General features: G+C 37.5%; 1 protein-coding gene across 23 annotated transcripts in view; it reads right to left on the bottom strand.

Moving 5' to 3' along the window:
- The window catches only part of Sox5 (SRY-box transcription factor 5), a 922,227-nt gene that overhangs the window by 66,628 nt on the left and 832,140 nt on the right, over nucleotides 1-23,459 (bottom strand). The gene's annotated exons all lie outside the window — the stretch shown is intronic.

The raw sequence follows: 23,459 nt of genomic DNA, 5'->3' as shown, positions 1-23,459 counted from the left end.
GGGTTGTGAGTATACATACACAAATATATATATACACATATACACAGAGAATACGTATGTCTACACATAATATTTTAAATATTTGGAATACAGATTAAAAATGAGGGTGTTTTATCATTACTTTTTAACATAGTTGAATATATACTTTTGAAGACTGCATAAAAGCTGAAGAGATATATGGAAATGTGATATGTAGGGAAAATGTCTATTTTTATTTCTTTGCCTTTCTTTAAGGGAAGGGAAAGGGAATAGCGTTTGTGAGGGAAAAATGCAGAAAGCAATTTCAAGGCTCTGTAAGTGTTATCTTTATAGCTTAATTTCAGCTTCTTAATGTAACTTAAATGTGGAGTTTAAAGAGAAACTAATGTACTGGAGAAAATCTTTCAAAAACACATCAGCATGTTTCAATGTGAATAAATTTGCTTTGCACATTATTTTTCCTAATCTTTCTTCCCAGAAAATTATCGCAGCAACTTTAGACATGGACTTTTCCTTAACATTGTCAGCATTTCTTTTTTGTGTTCCTCAAGTGGATTGCATATAAGAAAAAGGATAGGCCTTAAATATGCTGAATATCAGGGCAAAAGTGGAAAAAGAAAATCACATGCTCAATGTATGAGAATTTACAATTTATATATGAAGCTAATGAACTGGCTAATAAAATATGTTCCATTCACCCATCTTGACAAAGCTACCATCAGCATGAACTGAATGCATGGCAAAGGCACATGAGCTATCAGTTCACAGCCATTAGGATGGCTGCTATTGAAAACCCGAAAACAGCAAATGTCGGCAAGGATGTGAGGAAATCAGAACCCCATGCATTGCTGGTAGGAATATAAAAGGCCGCTTCCATTGTGGAAAACAGCATGATAGGTCCTTCAGAAGTTAAACACAGAACGCATAGACAGCCCAGCAATTCACTTCCTGAAAGCAGGACTGTGAAATATTTGTACACCCATGTGCGTAGCAGCAAAGGCACAAACACTATAGGGTTCCAATTTGCATACAGTACTTAGAGTATTCAAATTCACTGAGGCAGGAAAGTAGAATGGTAGTTCTAGGGGTAGAAGAAAGGGAAGAATGGGAAGCTATTGCTATTGTTTAATGGGAAGATGAAAAGCTCTGGAGATGGGTAGTGGTGATGGTTATACAAGGTGACAATACCTAGTGCCACTGAATCATACACTTAAGGATGAAAATGGCAAATTGCACAATGCACATATTTTACCACATGAATGCACAACAATGTGTAGGACAGGTTTGAATTTATAGTCTTGGTCTTCTTCCAGTTCCATGTCACAGTATGGTGTTTAAGAAGAGCAGGTTTGCGGCTGTCTGTGCCCTTCTCTTCCTACTCCCAATCCACTCAGGAGCAGATGGGTGGCTTCAGCCCAGAAAGGGTGCTCTTCCTTGACTGTGACTGAATTGCAAAGAGATTCTGAGGTGAAGCCAGGATCTGACAAGTTTATAGCCCTCCTACCTCCCACCAAGGGCAGGATGAAATCAGAACAGAAGGATATTCTGGGCAGAATGAACATAGAATTACCCTTCCTAGCAAGCAATACGCCCATAAGCATTTAACATTCTTCTCTACGTAACAGAAGAAACTTTTTTACAAAAATGAGATTATTATTACTTTCAGTAAGAGAACACATCCTACTAAGGCATTATTGGGACAAAGCTTGAAGACACTATTGACGGAGATCTGGCTTCTTTCACTTAGCTCAGTGTTTCTGAGGTCTCTTCATGTAGTAGCAAGCATCAGTCATCCATTCTATCTATAGCTGAGTCATGTATCCCTCCCCATGGAGGTACCACATTTGTTTATCCATCTATCCAGTTGATGGACTCTTGGATCATTTCCTATTTTAGGCTATTACAAATAATCCTGCAATGAACATTCCAGTACAAGCCTTTGTGTGTTTGCATTTCTTTTGGCTATCCAACTCCTAATATTGGATTTGCTTAGTCACACATACATGAGTCATACTTACAAGTAAGTTCATGTTTACTTTTTAAACAAATTGCCAGATTTTTACATTCCCATTGCAGTGCACCAGGGTTTGTGTTACTCTGCCTTCTCATCAATACTCGGTATCATCTGTGTTTTTAATTATAACTGCTCCAGTAGGTGTGAAATGGAATTTAATTGTAGTTTTAAATTGTATCTCTGTAATGAAATTGACCATCTTTTCATGTGTTTAGTAGCCATTGTTATGTCTTCCTCAGTAAAATATGTATTTAGATCTTTTGGTTTTTTTTTTTTTTTTTTACAGAATCAGGTTGACTTATTATTGAGTTATGAGTGTCCTTTACACATTTGAACTTGATTTTAATGAGTAAAACCTATCAGAGAGATGATGGAAGGGTCCAATTAACTAGCAGGGTAGAGTTGTTACCAAAAGGTTTGTGGTAAGAAATAATTAATGACAAAAGATTTCCTCTCAAATCAATTTTATACACTTATATAATAAGTAATTTTTTTGTTATTTAATTTCCAAGAGCCCTTGGAAAAAAGCCCAGTTAGGGACGTCAAGGGTAATGTGCTCCTTGTGCCTATCAAGAGGTATTGGTCCACCAAGACAGGTCTCTGAAAGTTGATGACTATCATAACCACTAGGATGACCCCAGGAAAACATGCAGGCGAGGTGGTTAGGGCTGGCAACTGACTGAGCCCCTCAGTCGAGCTTGTGAGGGAAGAAAGGGACGGGATGGGAGGAGATGGGAATGCTCCCTCCCATCTTCTTCAGGTTAAGCCAGGGAGTGCTGGGGTCTAGGAAGGGTGAATCACAGCTGTTGCTTCACCAGCTGTGCCCCACACACCAGGGGAAAGTGGTGCAGGAAGGTAAATAGGGGAAGGGGTGAATTCATCCTGGAGGGAGGGATATGTGGGGTCTACTGGGGACAGGAATCACTGGGAGAAACAACTTTGAATATACACATGGGAGCTCCAGAATCTTTTGTATTGGGGTATAATTCCTAAAGAAGTTGAGGACAAGAAATGTATTGATCTGAAATAGCAAATAAATTTAACCTACTGAAGACTTAATGATATGAAGGTGACCTTTGTACCAGTAGAGCATAATGTAAAATATAGTAAGTTGAAGCTGTTGGAGTACAGTCATGCACAAAGTTACCCATAGCCCTGGCAGGTAGTGGTGTCACCAGAATTGAATCTAGGGTTGGGGGAGGACAAGCCATGAGGGAGAAGAAATGTTATCAAGTAAAGGAAAGAAATGTCCCTCCTTCAGAAAAAACAGTTGAGCCAAGGGAGGAGCATGCCGGAGGAGGTAACAGGCTTGCTGGGAGAGGGTCCCAGGCAGAAAATCCTATTATTAATGACATACATGTTCTTAAAAAATATCACTCTTGGCTGATATGTCTTGGAAAGGTTGGGATTCAAAAGTAAGTTATTACTTAACTGGCTATGGTGTAGCTTTACTATTAAAGAGCTTTTGTGAAGCCAGGAGTGGTGACGTATACCTGATTGCTGGTGCTGTATACCAGCAAGCAGGAGGCTGAGGCAGGAGGATCATGAGTTCAAGGACAGCCTGTCTACATAGCAAAGCCTGTCTCAAAAAAAAGGCTATTGTGAATACCTGTATGAAGCTCTGATGTTATTTATCTAAAGGTGCTATTCCTAAATATTAATAACACACAAGTCATCTTTATTATTTACTCCATGCTCACTTTCACTAGAGGTGATACTTGGGTAGAATACAGAGATAGCAATGAGCGGTGGACTGTGCGAGGTTGTGAAGGTGACATCGTGGTGAAAAATCAGAGATGCATTTGGTCTTACTTTAATCCTAAGACCTTTATCACAGGTAAATGCTCTCATGTTGTTTTTGTCCAACTGCAGAAACTGAAGCACATAAATAAGAAGCAAGTCAAGTGTTCTGGCTTTTTAAAGGCATTCTTCATTTTATTATCCTCTAATAAATCCTGAACAGCTAGAAAAAAAAAATTGACTTTTATAATTGAAGCAGTTCCTTACAGAACCAGATATATTTTGCAAGAGTCACGCAAGAAAACATCAACTGATAGTTTCTCTTTCTCCCTCCTTCCCTCCCTCCCCATTTTCCTACTCCACAAGCCATCTTCCTGTACTGCACAGTAATCCATTACAATATGTTCCAACATCTGCCTCCCCATATGATGTATGACCTATTCAATTGACCCTTTTTATGCCGCTCCAGACTTGCTGTTCATTACTGAGGGAGGACGAGCAGTGTGCATCTATTCCTGAGGTCGCCAACCAGTAAATACATCTCCATTTGGCAAGGTAAGGGGACACTGGCTGCAAGGCTCTTTGAATCGCCTTTTATACCAGGGACTGTACTTATACCTTTAATTAATTTAATTTAGGGGGAAAATAGCACTGAAATTCCTTTCAAAGCAACAATAAAAGAAGGAATACTTGTTCACTAGAAGAAAAAATCTGTTGTTATCAAATATTCATTATTGAATATAGGAAAGCTGGGTATTATCAAAAGATTTTTTATTTATTTATTTTTTTTCTTTTCTTTTTTTTAAATTTTTTTTCTTTTATTACTCATATGTGCATACAAGGCTTGGTTCTCTTTGACTAAGTCATGATTATGAAATAATTTTTCATTTATCCCAAAAGACTGTGTGTGGGGGAGTGGGAGGTGATAGCAATCAAATCATTAAAAGTATTACTTTAACTCAACATGAAGGTAACTTGAGTGTTACCAGTCAGGCTGTGTATTGTTTTGTACATTGTAAAAGCACACTAAACTTTCAGAATGCACACTCGCTGGATACATGGAAATCCTTGGCACAGACAGGGAGAGGATTTCAAGATCCATGGCTGATGCTACTAAGATGTGCTACCTTGGGATTCACCATAGCAATTCTGTCTGCTCAACGGTGGAGGCAGTGGTGGGGTGAAGGCTCACAGTGGTTTGATAACTTGTCAAACATTAAACCATTTGTAGTAGCAGGAGTCAGAGTAACCCTACAGTTTTGGTTTTTACCACGGGCCATATTAACTTGTTACATGGGTAACAATGTCCTTTTGGGAAAACACTTTCCAACCTTCAACTCCATGTGGTGAATTCATCTCCTGTGGCAGAGGGATGGAGGTGGAATTCCCTTACTTGCAGGCCAGAGGAAAGTGGGATTTCCCATAAATTTTGAGTGAATAATGATGGTTTCAAGACAAGGAGTAGAGAACTTCAAGAGCAGAAGAATTCTTGAACCACTTCTATTTTCCTTAAGATGCACATATACACCTAGGAGGTCTTTTTAGTTGTTTGGTTTCTATGCTCACACAATAGACATCATGCATGAGAGGTTAAAAGAAAAAATTATTTCTCCTGTGATTGTCTTTCACTTTTTCCATCCTCTTTCCCTCTGTAAACCTTTAAGATAAAGTATTGAGTATTTCTATTAGTGTTGGTTCGTGAAGTATACAATTTAAGTAAATGAATACAAATTTCAGATGAAATATGGACATAAATGATGATGACTTGAATGATGAACAGCATGGATAATAACAGAAATAGCTTCAGTTTATAGATCATGGACTATGTGCCACACCCATGCACTATCCCTCTCAACTCTGCAAATAGGGATCATTCTTACTGCATGGAGAACACTGAGGCCCAAAGAAAGGAAGGTCAGTTGTCCAAAGTCCCATAGGTAAGAGACATAGCTGAGGTTGGAATCTAAGAGGTTTTGAGTTTTTACAGAGCTCATGGATCCTACCACTTTGCTTCAGGTCCCCTTCCCTGGTAACTTTAACACAGTAGCAGTCTGTGTCATCTCAGATAGTGTTAGGCATTCTTGGGAAGGTAGTCCAACAGGACTTCTGAACGATGCTGGGCACTTCTGAGATGAACTGTAGGACTAGGGTTGCAGGGCAAGGAAGCAGTAAGATGTGTCCAAGAGGAAACATCTCTTAGAATATTTCATCTGTCTTTTTCCTCTGGCCACTGCCAGTATAAGTGTTTTAGTTTGATTTTCTTCTCAATTTGTTAATTTTTAAAAATAATTCAATAATCACTAGGTGATTGCCTAGTGAGCTATAGAGAATGCTACTACATGTATTACTGCCTTCTTTCATTCATGCTTTTATTCATTCAAATGATTTATAAAGCACCACTTTTATTCTAGGTCTTGACTCCATAGATGTTACATAGAACAATAAAGTCCTTAGTGAAAAAGCCACAAAAATGAAGTGATAAATTGCAAATATGATAAATACCACACAATAAAAATATATGGCGCTATGAGAGCATGGGAAAGAGAACGATGCTGTGTGGGCAGATGGGGAAAGACCTCCCCGGAGTGATGGATACTTGCAGGTCAGCTCCCCGAGCTGATGACACTGCATTTGTGAAGTAGGGGAAAGTCCTACAGGACCAGCGAAGGCGGGGAGAGCACATGAAGCCAGTGAGGCTCCAAGGGAGGGAGGGCTGTCTGCACAGGTGGACATGGAGCTCTAGCAGCTTAACAGAACAAATAACACAAATAGATTTATAGTTCTACAAATTACATGAACTCTAAGCTATAGTCTGGAAGCTCTAAGATTAGTCTAGATGTAACAGGGAGAATGGATGGCAAGGGTTTGGTTCACCTCCAGCCTACTTTTAACAAGAATAACCTTTTCTTATCACTCTTTACATGATTTAAAATTGATTTAAAATCAATTATAAAATAAATCTGGATACGAAAGCAGTGGTGTTCACAACTAATTTTCAACATTCTGAGTCTTGTCCTTATTTAAATATTTGCTCCCTTATATATAATTTAGACTAAAAATTTAATCATTTAAAACTCTATTTCTTGCTTTAATTCATGGTCACCAACCTTTGGACCCCTCTAGAACATTTGCAAGAGTAAGTGTAGCAAAAACAATTCATTTTACTAACCAAGACTCCTAATAATTAACACAACAGAACCATATACCAACAGAACCTTGCATTTACAAGTATTTTATATTTTCATTAACTTCTTTAATCACAACAGACTTCCCTCATCTGTGTATGTTTCATGTATCACAGAAACAGTATGGAGAAGTAAGCAACTTTACTTCTGCCCTCCTACTTTCATTCGTTCGTTCATTCATTCATGCATTTATTTAAAAAGCACTTACTGAATGCCCACCTTATGCTAGGAACTGTTTAAAATGCTTAGAACCTAACTGTGAGCAACACTCTCTACTTTAATAAAGACATTTGACATTTTCTTCTCCAGGAAGATTTGTAAGAGTTTAATCTTTCATTATTGTTCAATATTATCTGATAGTTCCCTATTTAATAATATATTACTTATGATTATTATAATTGGGAATTTATATACCTGTGTCTCTTAACATTTATAAAAGAACGTTGTTTTAAAAGAACTGAAGTCACTGTTCAGTGTGCATATTGAGGCCAGGCATAGTGACTCACTTCTGTAATCCTGGCTCCTCAGGAGGCACAGAAAGGAGGACTGTGGTCTGAGGCTGGCCTGGGCAAAAAAAATGCAATACTCTATCTGAAAAAGAAAATAACTAAGTAAGAAAAAATAGCTAAAAGCAAAATGAGCTGGAGGCATGGCTCAAGTAGTACAGTGCTGGCTTAGCAAACACAAGGCCCTGAGTTCAAAACCCAAGTACTGTCAAAAAAATAAAAAATAAGAAAAGACTGTATGGTTGAGAGATACATTTCGGAACATGGAAGAAACAACTTGAAAACGTTGTGCTGGACAACATAAGCCAGGGACAAAAGGACAAATGTCATGTGATTTCACTTACAGTATGAGGAACTTAAAATTGGCAAATTGTCAGAAACAGAAAGCAGAGCAGAAATGACAGCAGGGCTGGGGCAAAGAGAGAATTGGGAGTGAAAAGGATGTTTGAAGCTGGAGAGTTTTTGTTTGGATGATGAAAATGTTCTGGAAAGAGACAGCATTAATGGATACACAACACTGTGTGTGTACTTAATGCTACTAAATTGCACACTTAAAAGTCATTAAAATGGTAGATTTTATGTTTTACATATTTACCACAATAAAAACAAACTTGATTAAGAGGACATTAGAAAAAAAAAATCCTGTCCCCCAGGGCCACATTAAGCTTTATTTTTAAAACCACGATTTCCCTCCAATTCTGCTCCCATGTGTTAAGAGAAGAAGAGACAGAGAGAGGAGGAGTATTATTATCCTAAAGTAAATGGTGTTTGGGATTATTAGATAATTTTACAAATACTTACTAAATGTTACCTCAAGCTTTGGAAAGAAATAAAAATAAGTGCAAAAGAAAAGAGTACCTGATTCTAAATCAAGCAAACCTAGTAATATCTCTCTCAAGTTAATGGCATCTCTAAAACACAAGTGACAAGATCATGTCATCGACCCTTCATTGACTTTGCAAAAGGCACAGCATTTGCCCATCCCAAGGCAAAGGGGAACTCTGTCTTCACTTTGCCCTCCTCCTCCAAAGTCAGCTTCTTGTTCGTATTCAGATGACTGTTTATGAGCTCAATCCTGTTTCAACTGTCACGCTTTACATTAAGGAAAGATAGATGGGACACACCAACTCCAACCTAAGTGACCTTTGGATGTGACAAGAGTTTTAGGTCAGCCTTGCTAAATGGAGGCCTTGGTGTATGGAGACATGCCTTGGGGTAAAATTTACAGGGAATTTATTATCTCCCAATGCCCTTTGGACTGCTTCCCACCATCAAACACCATGGCAGCACTTGGAACAGGAAGAAATACATTAACTGGAATCTGATCGTTTTAAAAGGTTACAGCTGCCCAAATATAATTTAATTTCATACTTGCCCTTTGAGGGTTTGGTGTATATTTTCATTTTATGACTGCAAATGATAAAGCTCTTAAGATTCCAGGCAATAAAAAGAGGGGAAAAAAGTATTTTAAGGGTTAGAAGTCTATTCAGTTCATATTCGATGAGTGAAGTGACAAATTAGCTTTTTTTTAGAAAAATCTAACATTTCTCTTTTTTATTTGTATCATCTCTTCTTCCTCTTCTGGTCCTGGGCTTGAACATTCCGTTAAATCAGTAGGTGCACACCAACCTCAGATCTCAGCCAGTTTGAAAATAAAAAGAATGATTAAAAGAAGATGAAGAGGTCAATCTGATTCAAAGTGAAAGTGTATTGGTACAGGGAACACCTATTTATCCAGTAGCGTTTCTTCTCGTGTAACTGGGGAAATTCACCCATTAAAGTGTCAACAGAGGATCAGCTCACCTTGGTTCCCCGCTTCCCCTGTGTATCACACTGCTACAAACCTGTCACAAAATCCCCTATAAATTCCATGCTACCCTCATCAATTTAACCGGTTAATATTACTGCTGTTATTTTAATGACATATGATATAGTTAATGCTATAGAATAAATCAGAAAAAATAAGAAAAAAATTCCTATAAAATCACCCATCCCGGCCCAAAAAAGAAGGAAACAAACAAACAAACAAACAAACAAAAAACCCAACTTTTGCTCTTTTCCTTAAACTTAATACTTTGCCAGAGACTTCATCCAATAGTAGTAATGAGAAAAGCTACATAGTGAAACTTTTAGCCCACAGAGGTCAAGGCAAGCAGGCACACGGGCACAGGTTTTCATTCATTCTTTCTTTTAGTCAACAACAAATGTTTCTTTAAAGCCACAAGGCTAGTTCCTAGTTCCTGTGAAATTTGTCTTTACAAAAGTATTTCTGACTATTATTAAAGAATCCTCCTAACATAAGAACAAAAACAGTTTTTTGTGTATTTTCTAAGTTCCATAATAATTCTATCAGACCTGTAATCTCACTGTTCCCATTTGTATGTTGTGAAACGTACATAAATGAGCAAGGTTACAAAAATAGCCGCAAGGGGCAAATGTACTGGTTACTAAAACTCAAATTCTCTGGATGATAATTTGAGACAGAACCTATTCATGTATGTATTCATTTATGAGGAATACTAAAAGTGTGCCTACCATGGGAAGAATCTGAAAGTAACATTACTCAAGAATTTCCAAGCATTGTATTAAAAAGAATCTTCAAATTTCTCAAAGAACTTACATAAATAGCAAATAAGCACATGGAAAGACAGATGCTCAACATCACAAATAGGGAAATGTGAACCAAAACCACAGCGAGGAGCTCTCTCACACCAATGAGGATAAAAGTGATCAAAAACAAAACAAAAATGAAAATAAATCTACCCCTCCAAAAGAAGCACTCCCTACAGAAGTGTAATAAAATTTAGAGAATTGTAATAAAATCCAGTAATTCTACTTGTGGGTAAATACCAAAAAGAATTGAAAATAAGGTTACAAAGGGATACCTGAACACTCACAAACACTGAAGAATTAGTCACAATAGGGAAAAGGTATAAATAACCCAAACATCCATTGGTGGATGAATGGATTGACAAACTGCAGTGCACACACATAATGGAATACTGTACCATGTGACTTCATATATATGAAGCATCTAGAACGGTTAAATTCATAATGACAGAAAGTAGAATAGTGACTACAAAGAAGTGGTGGGAAGAGAGAGTGAGAAGTTAGTCTTCAGCGGCTATGCAGTTTCACTTTGAGAGGAAAATTTCTGGAGGTGGGTCTTGGTGAAGATTGCATAGCAATGTCATAGAACTGTATATTTCAAAATGATTAAGATGGCAAATTTTATGGCATATATACATATTAATAGATAAAACCTATGAAAGATTGATGAAGGTCAGTAAATTAGTCACAACCAAATTTTGAAAAATAAAATTTATCAGAAATTAAAAGCTTTGGCCTTTATTCTGACAGAGTAAGGTGAGAAATTAATATAAAAAGAAAATCAAATATTTACTCTCTGGGCTATGAGCAAAGAAATGCAGGATTTAAAGACATTAGACAGAACCGAGAGTCACATTGAAATGGAAAGTCTTAAAGAATACCTGTGGAAATATAAAATTTCTCCTTCTTCTCCCATCTCAAGTTCAACAGGTCTAGACTTCCTAGGCAGGTGATGGGAGAATTCATTTCCCAGATGGCCAGAGAGACTAAGAGCATTTGAGGGGGGCTACTGGTCCCTTACTAGATCAGGGCTCTGGAAGTGTTAAAATGTGTAGAATTGTGCCTTCAAAACATTTGTCGATCTTAATGCACACAAACTTCAGAACTTAAAAAAAAAAAAAAGGACACAAATGCAAAAGAAAGCTTAACAACTTTGACTTTCAATTGTTAAATATTTTAACTTTTCTTACCAAGAATAAATTAGGAAAAAAAGGGGAGTGGATTTGCTAATATTGAATATAATGAAGATTTTTTAAATCACTACACAACCAAATTTCCAACACAACCATATGGGTTACAAAATGAGTAACAAATGTTTTGAGAGTGTAGGAAAGTAGCTGGCCAGGGTCTCCACCACCAACTTGAGATAGATAATAAGGGGATGAAGACAAAAGAAGCAGAAAGTTCTGATAGCATAGGTGAAAAGACATCCTTTGCAGGTGCTTTCTTAGGAGGCCTACACTTGTAATCCCAGCTACTCAGGAGATGGGGATCAGGAGGATCATGGTGTGAGGCCAGCCTGGGCCAAAAACTTAGTGAGATGCCATCTTAATCAGTAAGTTGGATGTGGTGACTCCAGCCTGTCATCAAAGCTATGTAGGAGACCTAAATAGGAGGATTGTGTTCTAAGACTGGGTCCAGGCAAGTGCAAGATCATACATGAAAAATACCTAAAAAAACAACTGAAAAAAAGGGCTGGGGTGTGGCTCAAGTGGTAGGAGTGCTTGGCTACTGGAGGCAGGGCCCTGAATTCAAACCCCAGCTTTGCGATAACAGCAGTACTGACAATCTCGTCCCCCATGATGACGTTCTCTCTGCAAAGAGAACTCAAACATCCCAATCTCTGAAGAACGGTGTGAAAACATTCAATGCTGGTGAGAGTAGGGTTTTAGACAAAATGGAAGGCTCCTTCTTGATGTCTACAGGTATTTGGTTTTATTTATAGAGGGAATTAAATTTGGATGAAAAAAATCTTCAGGCTAGCTAGCATCTTCTAAGATCTAGAATGTCATGGACTCGCCTGAGACCACACCACAAACCAGCCCTCCCTAGACAGTTGTTCCTTACACATCCTTCATCTTCTGAGGCACCAGTTCCCACCTGGAACTCATGTGCTCACATCTGGATTAAAGAAGACAGTACTGTTTTCACCACTGTGGGAGAATAAAAATTAGCTCTTAAGCCAGAACTGGATGAACAAGAGAGAAGAGGGAAGACCTGAAGAACAGAGCTGAGGAAGACAGAGGTGAAGAGGGATGGAGAAAAAACTACTGAAACACAGAAGAAAAGTTAAAGAGGAAAAAGGACGGCATGAGTAAGAGAAAGGCAGATAGAGAGGTATTTGAGAAATAGGACCACACACATAGATGTTTGGAAGCAAGTTCCTGTTTTAAAATGTTTTGGAGCCCCAAGGATCAAAATTTTTATAGTGCCCTTCATGTGGCTGTGACATTTAGAAGAAAACAGCACTCTCATTGCTCCTATGAAGTCATTCCTGTCAACTGCCTCTTCTCTATTTCTGAATGGACTTCTTAGGCACAGCTCTCAATCTTCTCAGCTTGTCCCCTGTGTCAGTTAGCCCTGCTCTGACTTGCTCATCTTTCCCCTCACTTCGTGGACATGGAAACTTTTCTGCTTAATTGGATCTTCACAGCTAGTTTGATGATTTTCAATATTACAAAGCATTTTTTTGGTATGGGGGTTTGAACTTGGGCCCTCTTGTTAAGCAGGTGCGCTATCTTTTGAGTCACATCACCAGCCATTTTAACTTCAGTTTACTTTTCAGATAGAGTCTTGTGTTTTTTCCCTTGGTTGGCTTCAGACAGTGATCTTCCTACCCACAGCCTCCCACATAGCTGGGCTTACAGCTGTGTACCACCATGCCTACTTTATTTGTTGAGATGGTGTTTCACAAAGTTCTTTCCCGATCTCTGCCTCCCGAATAAGGGAGATTACAGACATGTGTCCCTGTGCCTGGCATTTCTTTCAATGCCTTATATCAATAATTGCCTCATTGCCTTGTCCCATTTTTTCCTTGACAGCCCACGAATAATCATATCCATGAATCTGGGAAATCCACCTGCAAAGGGCAAAGGCTACTCTTGAGCCTTCCTGTGCTCCTGGCTTCTCTCATTAATGCTTCTTTTATCACTGTACTGTTTCTCCAGGATAAACAGGTAGGGCAGGGCTCATATGTGCATTTTACGAATGAGAAACTTGCAAACTGGGCAGGTTACAGGCCTCAAGACCAAGTTCACAGGTCGCTCTAGAGACAGATGGGGACTAGAACACAACTCATTGCTGTACTTTTTTTGTGCAGTACAGTGATTAGAAGGATGAGCACAGTAGGTAACGACTTTGGCTGCCTTTATAATTTCCTAACTATCTGTTCTCGCTGTAAATCTGTCTTCATTATAACAAAACTCTATGGCTTTACAATAATACAATGCTTCCCTTCAAAGGGAAAAGTTTGTTTGTTCCTTACACAAATAACTGTCAATACCATAAAAGCAAAGCTCTAGTAACTTTTGTGGAAGGAAAGAAATACAGAAATAGATTATTTTTAGTAAGAATTGAAACTTAGGTTTTTGTCATCTGACATCTAGGAGAAAAAGTTTTTCTATTGACAAGATATTTTTTCTCAAAAAGACTTTCTGCTTGGATTAAATATGAGGGCTTTTGGCTCCCAAAGAAGGTGTCCAACAAAAACTTGGACTGCAGTGGATTTCTCTATTTGTTATCCACCTTTGTACTACAGAACAGAACTTCAGCAATCCAAGAAAATTACTTGCTAACTTGCAAGAGTTTGTGAGAGTCGTTTCTGAGAGTTTCCGAGTTTTAAATCCAGGAGATGATAGTGAGAATCACAGCGGCTCACGGGAGAAGAAACTGAGACTAGGTGTTGAACATCTTAACAGATCTTAACAGAAGACACACACACACACACACACACACGGCCTGTCTCACTTAAGGGCTCAAGCACAGATCCCATTACACTGCACGTCCTTTTGCAATATTACTACTTCTAAGCTTTATTTATTTTAGCACTTGTGAATGTTTAAATGCAATTTGGGGGGAAAGGGGCAACATTGCTTTGTATTTTTATTTATTTATATATTTATTTATTTTTAGATTTTTGACAAAAGGTTTCACTGTGTGGCCTAGGTTGACCTCAAATTTGTGATCCTCCTGTCTCAGCCTCCAGGGTGCTGGAATTACAGGCATACACTACTATACCTACACCATACCTAGTTGGGGAAACATGTTTTAAAATAAAAAAATATACAAAAAGCTTCAGTCCTGTAAGATACCCAACCGCTTACTCTCCCAATTATCAGTGCCACACTTACAAAGCACAGTGCAAATACTGTGTACCTGTGCAAACTAGGTACACAGTTTCATAGCCTATCTAAGGCTCGCTTGTGCATAGGGATCACTATAATGCCACACTTAAAGTTGCTCTGGAAGAAAAGCAAAAGTGGGTGGAACTCTACCTGTGGAATAAAAATGACTATGTCAGGGTCTTTGCTTTAATTGTCTGGTTAGATGTCTGTTTATCTTCTGCATATTAGCCAAATGTCTTACTTATACTGCTTCTAATAATTGAAAATTCCTTTACAGCCAAAGAACGAAAATCAGGAAAAAACGAGTCACGTGAAAAACAGAGCCTGTGTTTAAAATAGTGGAAGTTACATAGCAGACAGCAGGCCGAGTACTCCTGACTGAAAACCTGAAATATTAAGAGCTCTGAAAGCCAGAGCTCTTTGAGCATGGACAGAACACCAGGAGCAGAAAATTCCATATGTGAAACTTTGTTTCGTGCAGAAAAAAAATTAAAATAGCGCCTAACATTATCTTCTGGCTGTGCGTATAAGATGAACATGAAACACAAATGATTTCATCTTTAGTGTGGAGTCCTAACCCCTGAACATCTCATTATGCATGCTCAAAATTCAAAAAAGTTTGAATCTTCTGGTCTCAGGCATTTCAGAGAAGGGGCACTCAATCTATGTGGTCAAATTCAGATGGAAACTTCTCTTAAGTGCAGATTGGGGGTGCAATACTTTCTATAGTTCTGCCTCACTTAAAAGAGAAGCGTATTTATTACTTTTTAAGAAATGTATGTTGAGTGACTTCTGATGATGAGGCATTGACTGTGTTGCTCAATGCTTAGACCATTTGTGTCTGTTCCTCCAGTTCTTCCTGTCTACGTCCTTCATCTGAGGAGCAGCTGGATAAGGAAAAGGAGTGTGGCACTATGGAAAAGGTCAAGGTTAAGGGAGATGGAGTAACTAGAATCCATTGCACACCCTCCTTCTTTCCATGCCCTTGGTGTAGCAGGACCATGCCAAGAAATTTCTACAGGAAACAGCAAATGTGAAATGTGCTGGGCTTGACCTTTTTTTCTTGAAGAATCGATTGGGCTCTATTTTTCAAGTCTTGAGAAGACAGTTGCCAACCAAAGACAGCTCAAAACTGTAAAGTGTTTTTGGTCCTTCTGTTAGAACAGTTAGTTCACGATTGCAAAGTTGTATTTGCATGGTTATGTGATCATCCGTGAATACTATCTTTCTTCTGAGAATCGAATAAAATATTAACAACACTTGTGATGTAAACGGCCGCACTTTGAACCTTCAGTGTCCAAATAGTTGGAAACAGCACGCTCCTCTGTTGTTTTATTTTCTAAATTCCTGATCTTTCCACAGATTCCCACAAAAGAATTAATTCCCAGAGTAAATCACTGAACACAGTGAAATGAAAGCAATTCAGAAGGTTGGTATTGTTACCAAAATGCAAATCCTAACCACTGTATTGTTCAACCTTCCCTAATTTAACTGTCTAAGTTCAAACTTGGCAGTCTCTCTCTCCCTCCTTTACCCCAAACAACTTTAATGCTACACATATGAATATATGCATTAATTTTTAAGGACAGCATGGAAAACTGGGGCAAAGACAGACAACTTTCAGTTGCTAGGATTGATTTCAGGCACAGGTGTGTTAGTATCGGTGTTAGCCAGGTCACTGCTTAAGAGCCTTAATTGCCTCATCTGTAAAATCAAGGAGTTGGAACAGAAGAATAGTTTGTTAAACATCAGAATACTTAATTCAAGATTAAAGATATAATATGTCTGTTTTATATATAAAGCTTAAAGACCTTGGCAAAAAACAGTAGATGTTACTGTCTGTCTGTGTGTGTGTATGTGTGTGTGTGCAAGAGGATGCAAGACTCCAGGGAATAGACTGAAACAACTGTTTGCAGATGTCACTGAGAGCTTTTGAATCTCAAATGCATGTTAGGATGACAGGCTGTCACGTCTTCCCCAAACTCTATTTTGCCTTTGCTTTTCTCACCACGCTTAGTCTTAGTGGCTCACGCTGAATACTGTGCAGAACAACATCTCCAGGACACTCTGGCTCCATAAGTGTAATTCACTTTCACATTAAAGGCAGAAATAAAACTGTTTCCTTAAAGAAAATAATGAGAAGTGAAACATAAATTTTCACAGTCTGAGAAGTAATTTTGTTGTAAATATTACAGGAGCAAGAACAGTGGTGGGTGTCAGGGCACATTTCTACTAATGCATCTGGAAAACAAGTAAGTTTAGAATTGTAATTCCAGAAAACATGTCTATGTTATTTTTTCAAAAAGCTCATATTACATTAAAAGTACCTACGTGAAAATTTTATTTGAGATTTTCTGAGATATTTATTTAGAATGGCAATGCATCTTCTTTATGTCCATGGAGACAGAGTCCATGACAGGAAGCATTACTATCATTTCATAGAGATGAACATTAAATCAAAGCATGAGCAGCAAAGTACAGCAAACTGCAGCCCAGGTAATGACCCGGATTGGTTTTTGGGTAAGTAAGCTTTGACCTCTGTGGAGTCTTATGATGGGACTTTATAGTATACCACACAAGGGAATAAAATTATTTCCTCCTAAGTAAGGCATTTTGCCTCAGTTTTATTAACTTAAATGCTGCCCTGCAAAGTAGCCCACATTAGAAAAATATGCCCTGCCCTAATTTTCAAGGCTGCTTTTCAAGAATAAAAAATACTTTTGATACCAGCTAATTTAATACCAAGCATTGACTCTTGCCCAGAGCTAGTATTCATCAATAATTAATAGTTTTATGGCTCGGAACACTTTACGAGTACTGTCTTACTTAATTATCACAAAAAATAGCATTTATTTCCACATTTTACAGACAAGACAACTGAGGCCTAGAGAGGTTAAGGTAGACTGTGCAAATTCACAGGAGTGACTTAGGCGCAGATGGTTGCAGTTGCCACATCGAGAAGTACTGTGCCAACATGCCGCTCACTAAGCAATCGTGCCTCTTGCAATATTAATCTAAAGACAACTCCTTAATATGACAAAATGGTTTTGCTCTAGTCTTTAAGTACTGTTCCGCCTGCCTTCTAAGAGACTAAAGTTTCTGTCATAATTAAGAAGGTTTCCATCCTATGCTTACCAGTCATATAATGCAGTTTACTTGTCCCCATTGTGCTCTTTAACCTAACCATGAAAATAATGATAGTCACTAGTTTTGTTCTAATAACAACAACAAAGCTTGTTCCCCTTAAGGAACATCTGTCTTCATTTGGGTACTGATTCTATAAAGGTGATAATTTTTACTATTGTAAAATTTTACTCTCAAGGTCAACTCTGTCTTCCTAAAACACTCCTTGGCTAACCTCAAGAATACTAGTAACATAAACTAAACCAATTAGGCTGAAGAACAAATTTCTAAGATAAATGTAAGTTGTGAATGTAAAAAAATATTTGTTCCTCTCTCTTCTTATATAGAGTCAAGAGTAGAAAATTGAAGAGCTCTGGGTTTTTTGATGAAAAACTATATACTTTTAGAATCATAATAAATTGGTGTTGTTCCTACAATCACATTCACTGTTGGCCTTGAGCCTAGGGATTCTTTCAAGCACATTAATTAGCCTAGAGACATTTTAGAGTTACCTGGGCATGGTTTGATTAGGAGAATAGAGGATGCCACCAAGAAGCACACTCAGAGCCATGACCAGAAAACCTGACACCGATTAATTGTCATTTCGTTTCCATGTAGGCAATGATAGAACTTCAAATATAATTGTGAAGTTCACCGTGTGCTTGATTGGTCACTGCAATGAAATGAGCACTGGAAAGCACTTGTCCTGGTGTTTTGTTAGCATGTAACGAGACGCCATGAAGCTGCTGAAAGCAAGAAAATAACAGCAATAGCATGAAAAGACACTGCTTGTACTGTCTCCATTGTCCTAATGTCAACCATCCCCTGGGCCCCCTAGAAGTGGTAATAAGTAAGGAAGCAGCTCCTAACAGGTTCTTCCTCAAAGGGGATTTTGAAAACTGCTGGGCTCTTACTCTAGCCCATATGGGCTTGCAAAAGTCAGAGAGAATGTTGGCTGCACTTTTTCAGACCAATTTGCATATGTTCTTTAGTATGCAGAGTGTCTCTGTATATAATTTAATTGTTGTTGGGGTTTTAGCCTCTATTAATACATATGCAAATGGCTCACTCTTGCAGCTGTGTTGTATTAATCATATGTGTGCTTCTGTCTGTCTGCCCTACAGGCTTAGGGTGGAAGGGAGAGGAAAAAAGGGAGTTCAGTCTTTTAACCTGCAAGAAAATTCACTCATGCAGACAGAAGTCCAACAGCAAACAGTCCACCAGGGTTGCAACAGAAATGAGCAGTTGATCACTTTTCAGCCTGTATGGCAGTAACTGGGATCTAAAAGTTAAACTAAGTAGGAGGGGGTTTGCGTAAATATTTAAAGGCACTCATTCTTATAAGTAATTCCTCAATAAGAAGGTCTAACAAGATGGTATCTAGATCTTTCTGTATGATTATTTTTCTTATTGGTTTTTCTGGGTCTTTCTGTTGGCCAGACACATAAAGTCATGCTTGCTCACTCAGAGTGCTGGGATATATGAAGCATTTATCTGTGTACTGTCATAATTATTGACCTTCTTCAGAGACTGGCAGGGGTTTGATAAAAAGATGAACTTCTGTTTCTTTATCCATGTCTACCTTGATGTTGCTCTGTCAGCAGCTTCAGCCATTTCCCCATGACTTCTACACACCTTTGATAACTACAAAAAAGATCAATTTCAGTGGATATCATGATGATTCATTTTCTTATGTGATCACCTGCCAGCTATCATCTTCTCTACCACAGAGAAGGCAGGGTTCTCATGTTCCTGGAGCACGTATTTCACTTACAACAAATTGGGATTTTTGAGCCTTTATTCCAAAAATATTCTTACAATTTTTTAATAGTCCTTCTAAAATTTTTAAAGTTTAATTAATTCAATAAAAATTCCTGATTGAATACTATTTGCTTATTGTGGGTAAAATACGACTGTCCAAGAAAAATTTCAATCTTTTTTTCCTTCTGCTTATCACTATTAATCATTGGTTGGTGTCAACATTTTTGGCTTCCTATAGGTAGAACAGGTGCAGCCATCTTTTGGCCAAGACAAAAACAGTATTTATAAAGTGAGAAATAAGTGGGTAAATATTTCCTTCTAATTTCAAATCTTAGAAGCCTAGCTTAAAAAAAATAGAAATAAGATACTACCGTATAAAGATTACTATTAAAAGATTCATGATGTTCATTAAGTAAAATGCAAATTAGCCAAAATGACTATGAGAAATAAATGTTAGATGGAAAACTGTTGCCATCAACTGATTTATTAATAGGAAGCAGACTGATTTCATCTAGTCACAAATGTCCAAAAATCCAACGTGTAACTTTATTTTGTGTAAATTGTTGTACACACTTTTTAATATGGAAATGAAGCTACATTAGTTTTGTATAAAAATGAACCTCCATTCTTTAAACAGAAGCAACATGGGTGAGCAAGTATCAAAATCCTCATTTGTTCTTGGAAGAAGAAAATACTAGAAGAAGAGGAATTAAACAAAGGAAAGGAAAGAAAGAGACTGAAGTAGGTAAGCTCAGTATATGAGAATGTAAATTGGCTAGTTGCCACGTTGATGAATACATCTTCTCTTATTTAGAAACAATTTACTTCAGCATTGCATGGATAAGACGAGTCATGCTGAGTCAAAGGAAAGTACTTCTAGTAGTGCATATTCTTATATATGTCTGCACAAACAGCAAAATACAAGAATAATTGGCTATTGTAATGTTCGGTCTTTTATTCAAAAACTATAATGACTTCAAAAGAAGTTATAAGTGCTGTCACACATTCTTTATGCAGCATCTCATGGTTATAAAACAAGGGAAGGAAAGAGAAGGAGAGGAAGAACTAGGTATCATTTCTCAAATACTAAGATCTTCCAATAGAGGCTGAAACCAAAGTTCCTGGCTATTAAATTAACATAATTTGCTCCAGAAACAAATTGTATACTACCTTATTTTAAAAAAATATTATGACCATTAGCTTCTGACAGTTTCATTCATTTTATAAATATGTACTGAGTTCCTGCTACTTGCTAGGCACTCTTCTGTGTACCTGAGATCCATTACTGAGCAACACCATTAAAACTCATAATCCCTGTTCTGGTGGGGCAGTGTCCATGGATCCTCAGGAGCACAGTAAAGACATATATAGCATGTTTGAAGATGGCTGTGCTATAGCAGAAGAACAGAATAGGGAGCTAGGAAGTGTGGTACCTCTGAGAGAGATAGTTGATGGTTTAAGTAGGTTGGCTAGGGAGACCAAATACTGAAAGGAAGCAAATACTTGAGAGAAAAGTCTTCCAGACAGAGGGAGAAGCTATTCTAGCAGAAGGAAGAGTTGGTCTAAAATGCTAAGGCAAGAGTTATCTTGGAATTTCAAGGGGCAGAAAGGAGCCAGTGTAGTTGGAACAGAATAAGGAGTATGAAACAAAAGATTACAAAATAGTTTTCCTAAACACTCCAGTGCAAAAAACAAAACAAAACAAAAATGGTGGTAAACCCATAGATTGTTCTCTGGAGGGTTATTAAATAAGAACAGTTTGTTATAAAATTTTAACATTAATCAATGAATTGAATTCAGATTACTATTTTTTTTTTGCTTGTTTTTCTTCTTCCATGAAACAATGAGGCCTTTGGTTTTTGAATTTCTGCTGTGGCCTCTTTTAAAAAGACAGAGATTAATTTATATAGAAAACTAGTCATTTATATCAAGCATAATTCCATCAGTGTGGAGCAGGGTGGCTATTTGAGAAAAATAGACACATAATTCATTAAAAGTGTGATGCTCTAATTCATTCTTCATCCTTTCATTTAACACATATTTATGGAGTCCACACAATATTGCCAGCACTTGGTTAAGAGCAAAGAATGGTGAGCCACTGACTTCATGGATTTTGCTACCAAGTAGAAGCCAGAAAGTAGGATTTAAAACATACTCTACAAGCACTGTGAGCAGGGAGATGCAGTGTGCTTTTGGACACATAGGGTCTACATTAATGCAGATCTGGGATCATGGGAAGTCTTCCAGGAAAAGAGGGACACCGTTAGATGAAGCCTTAGGTGTAAGTAGAAGTTGGCTTGGTAAAGTTGGTGAGTAATGGTGTTCAGGAAGAAGAAACACTACTGGCAAAGATCCAAGAGTGGGGAAAGAATCTGAAAAACACCAGAAAGTCATTTCAGATCTGTAAGCAAGAAGAAGACCTGGCCAGATTTTTTAAAAATCAGGAAGATTATTTTGACTTTCAGGATTGCTGAAAGGGCAAGATCAAGAGAGAAAGGCCCATCTGGGCTGCTGTTGTAAATATGGAAATTAATGAATATCAAGAACAGCTGTAGGGCGGGACTGCCAGAGTGGCTCAAGTGGTAAAGCGCCTGCCTAGCAAGCACAAGACCCTGAGTTCAAACCCCAGAACCACCAAAAAAAAAAACAGCTGTAGGGCAAAAGGGAGGCAGAGTAACTTAGGAAAGTGCTCCTGTCTCTGAGCTGAGAAATAGATAGAATGCAGCCACTCACCAAGACCAGCAAATGAGCATTGCTGGGGCAGGGAAGTGAAAAACTGGTGAGCTCCAGTTGGACAGAATTTATAGTCTCTGTGAACATCTATATATTTCCTCTCAAGAGCCAACAAGCAGTTGGCCATGTGGATCAGAAGCTCAGAAAAGACTTAAAAGTTACAAGAGACCAAGTCATTTGTTCTAAAGGAAGTAAATAAAATAGAGCTTGGATCATCATAATATATATTATTTCTGTACATAATCTAGATTAAGTCTTTTCTCTAAAACCAAAAAAAAAAGATAATGTTTAAAATATTTTAACTGCTCCTAAAAGTATACATAATAAAGTGAATTTTTATATGAAGCTTTTTTTATTACATGAAAAGAATCTCCAGAGACATTAGTTATTTAAAGCATGTCACTTTGCTTGTCTTTTAAAATAATTAATATAGTTATACTTATCTCTATTGTTTCTTAAATAATGGTTGTGATTTTACTTATCATAATACTCTCCAAGTATGAAGAATCATCAGCAAAAGTTTATTTCAAAAGAAAGCACGAATGTTAAGTAAATAAATCAACCATGAGTAGAAATACATTTCTGTTTTTTATGAGATCTAGGTGTTCATAAAGAATTTACACATGTATCTGTGTAAAGATGCATAAAATGAGAAATTCTGTGTCTACAGTCATTCTAATTCCTGCTGGTCCTTTCAGTACTGCAAAGCACAAGAGAGTATTTGTATCAGTGCCAATTAATAAACATTATTGTTATAATTTGATTAGCAAATGTCCTAAGAGGGGCCAGGTCTCCAAAATTTAAAATAAAATCTGCACTTGAAGAAGCAAATTTCGTCAAAACTGTGAAGTTTGTTTGGACTCTGGGCTCTGGCTTCCGCTTTTGTCAAAGGGAGATATTGATGCACAACACAAAGTGCTGGAACAAGAATTACGTGGCAAGGTTTTAGAATTTGCATGTAAATACCAGTTTTTTTCTTACTGCAAAAAAAAGTATGTGTATATTTATGTGAATATGTTTTAATAGCAGTTGATGGCTTTCTATAAAAAGTTTTGATTATAAACTTTCTTATTATACCGCAGTGTTGATTATTTGAGACCCTAACTAAAAATCATGAATTTTAATGGGTATAGAACCACTTACATAAAATAGTAAAAGCCAGGGTATGTTAGTGCATTCCTGTAATTGCAGCTCCTTGGGAGGCTGAGGTGGGAAGATTGCAAATTCAAGACCTGCTTGGGCAACTTAGTAAGATTCTGTTCTCAAGAAAAAAGAAAAGAACTTTATTCTACTTATGGATCAAACTATATTAAGAGCAAGAGAAATATGTTTGGTGTCTAAGATTTTTCTTGTTTTCTGATAAATCTTTAAAAATTTTTTTTGAGTCTTAAGGGAATCTGGTAACATAAGAATGGAAATAAGAGTCAATTTGTGTCAAACCCTTTCTCTCCAGGAAAAGAAGTCT

This window comes from Castor canadensis, chromosome 6 (genome assembly GCF_047511655.1).
Source record: "Castor canadensis chromosome 6, mCasCan1.hap1v2, whole genome shotgun sequence".
Classification (NCBI taxonomy): Eukaryota; Metazoa; Chordata; class Mammalia; order Rodentia; family Castoridae; genus Castor; species Castor canadensis.
The sequence above is the reverse complement of the archived record's forward strand: the minus strand, read 5'-3'. Positions and strand labels throughout refer to the sequence as shown.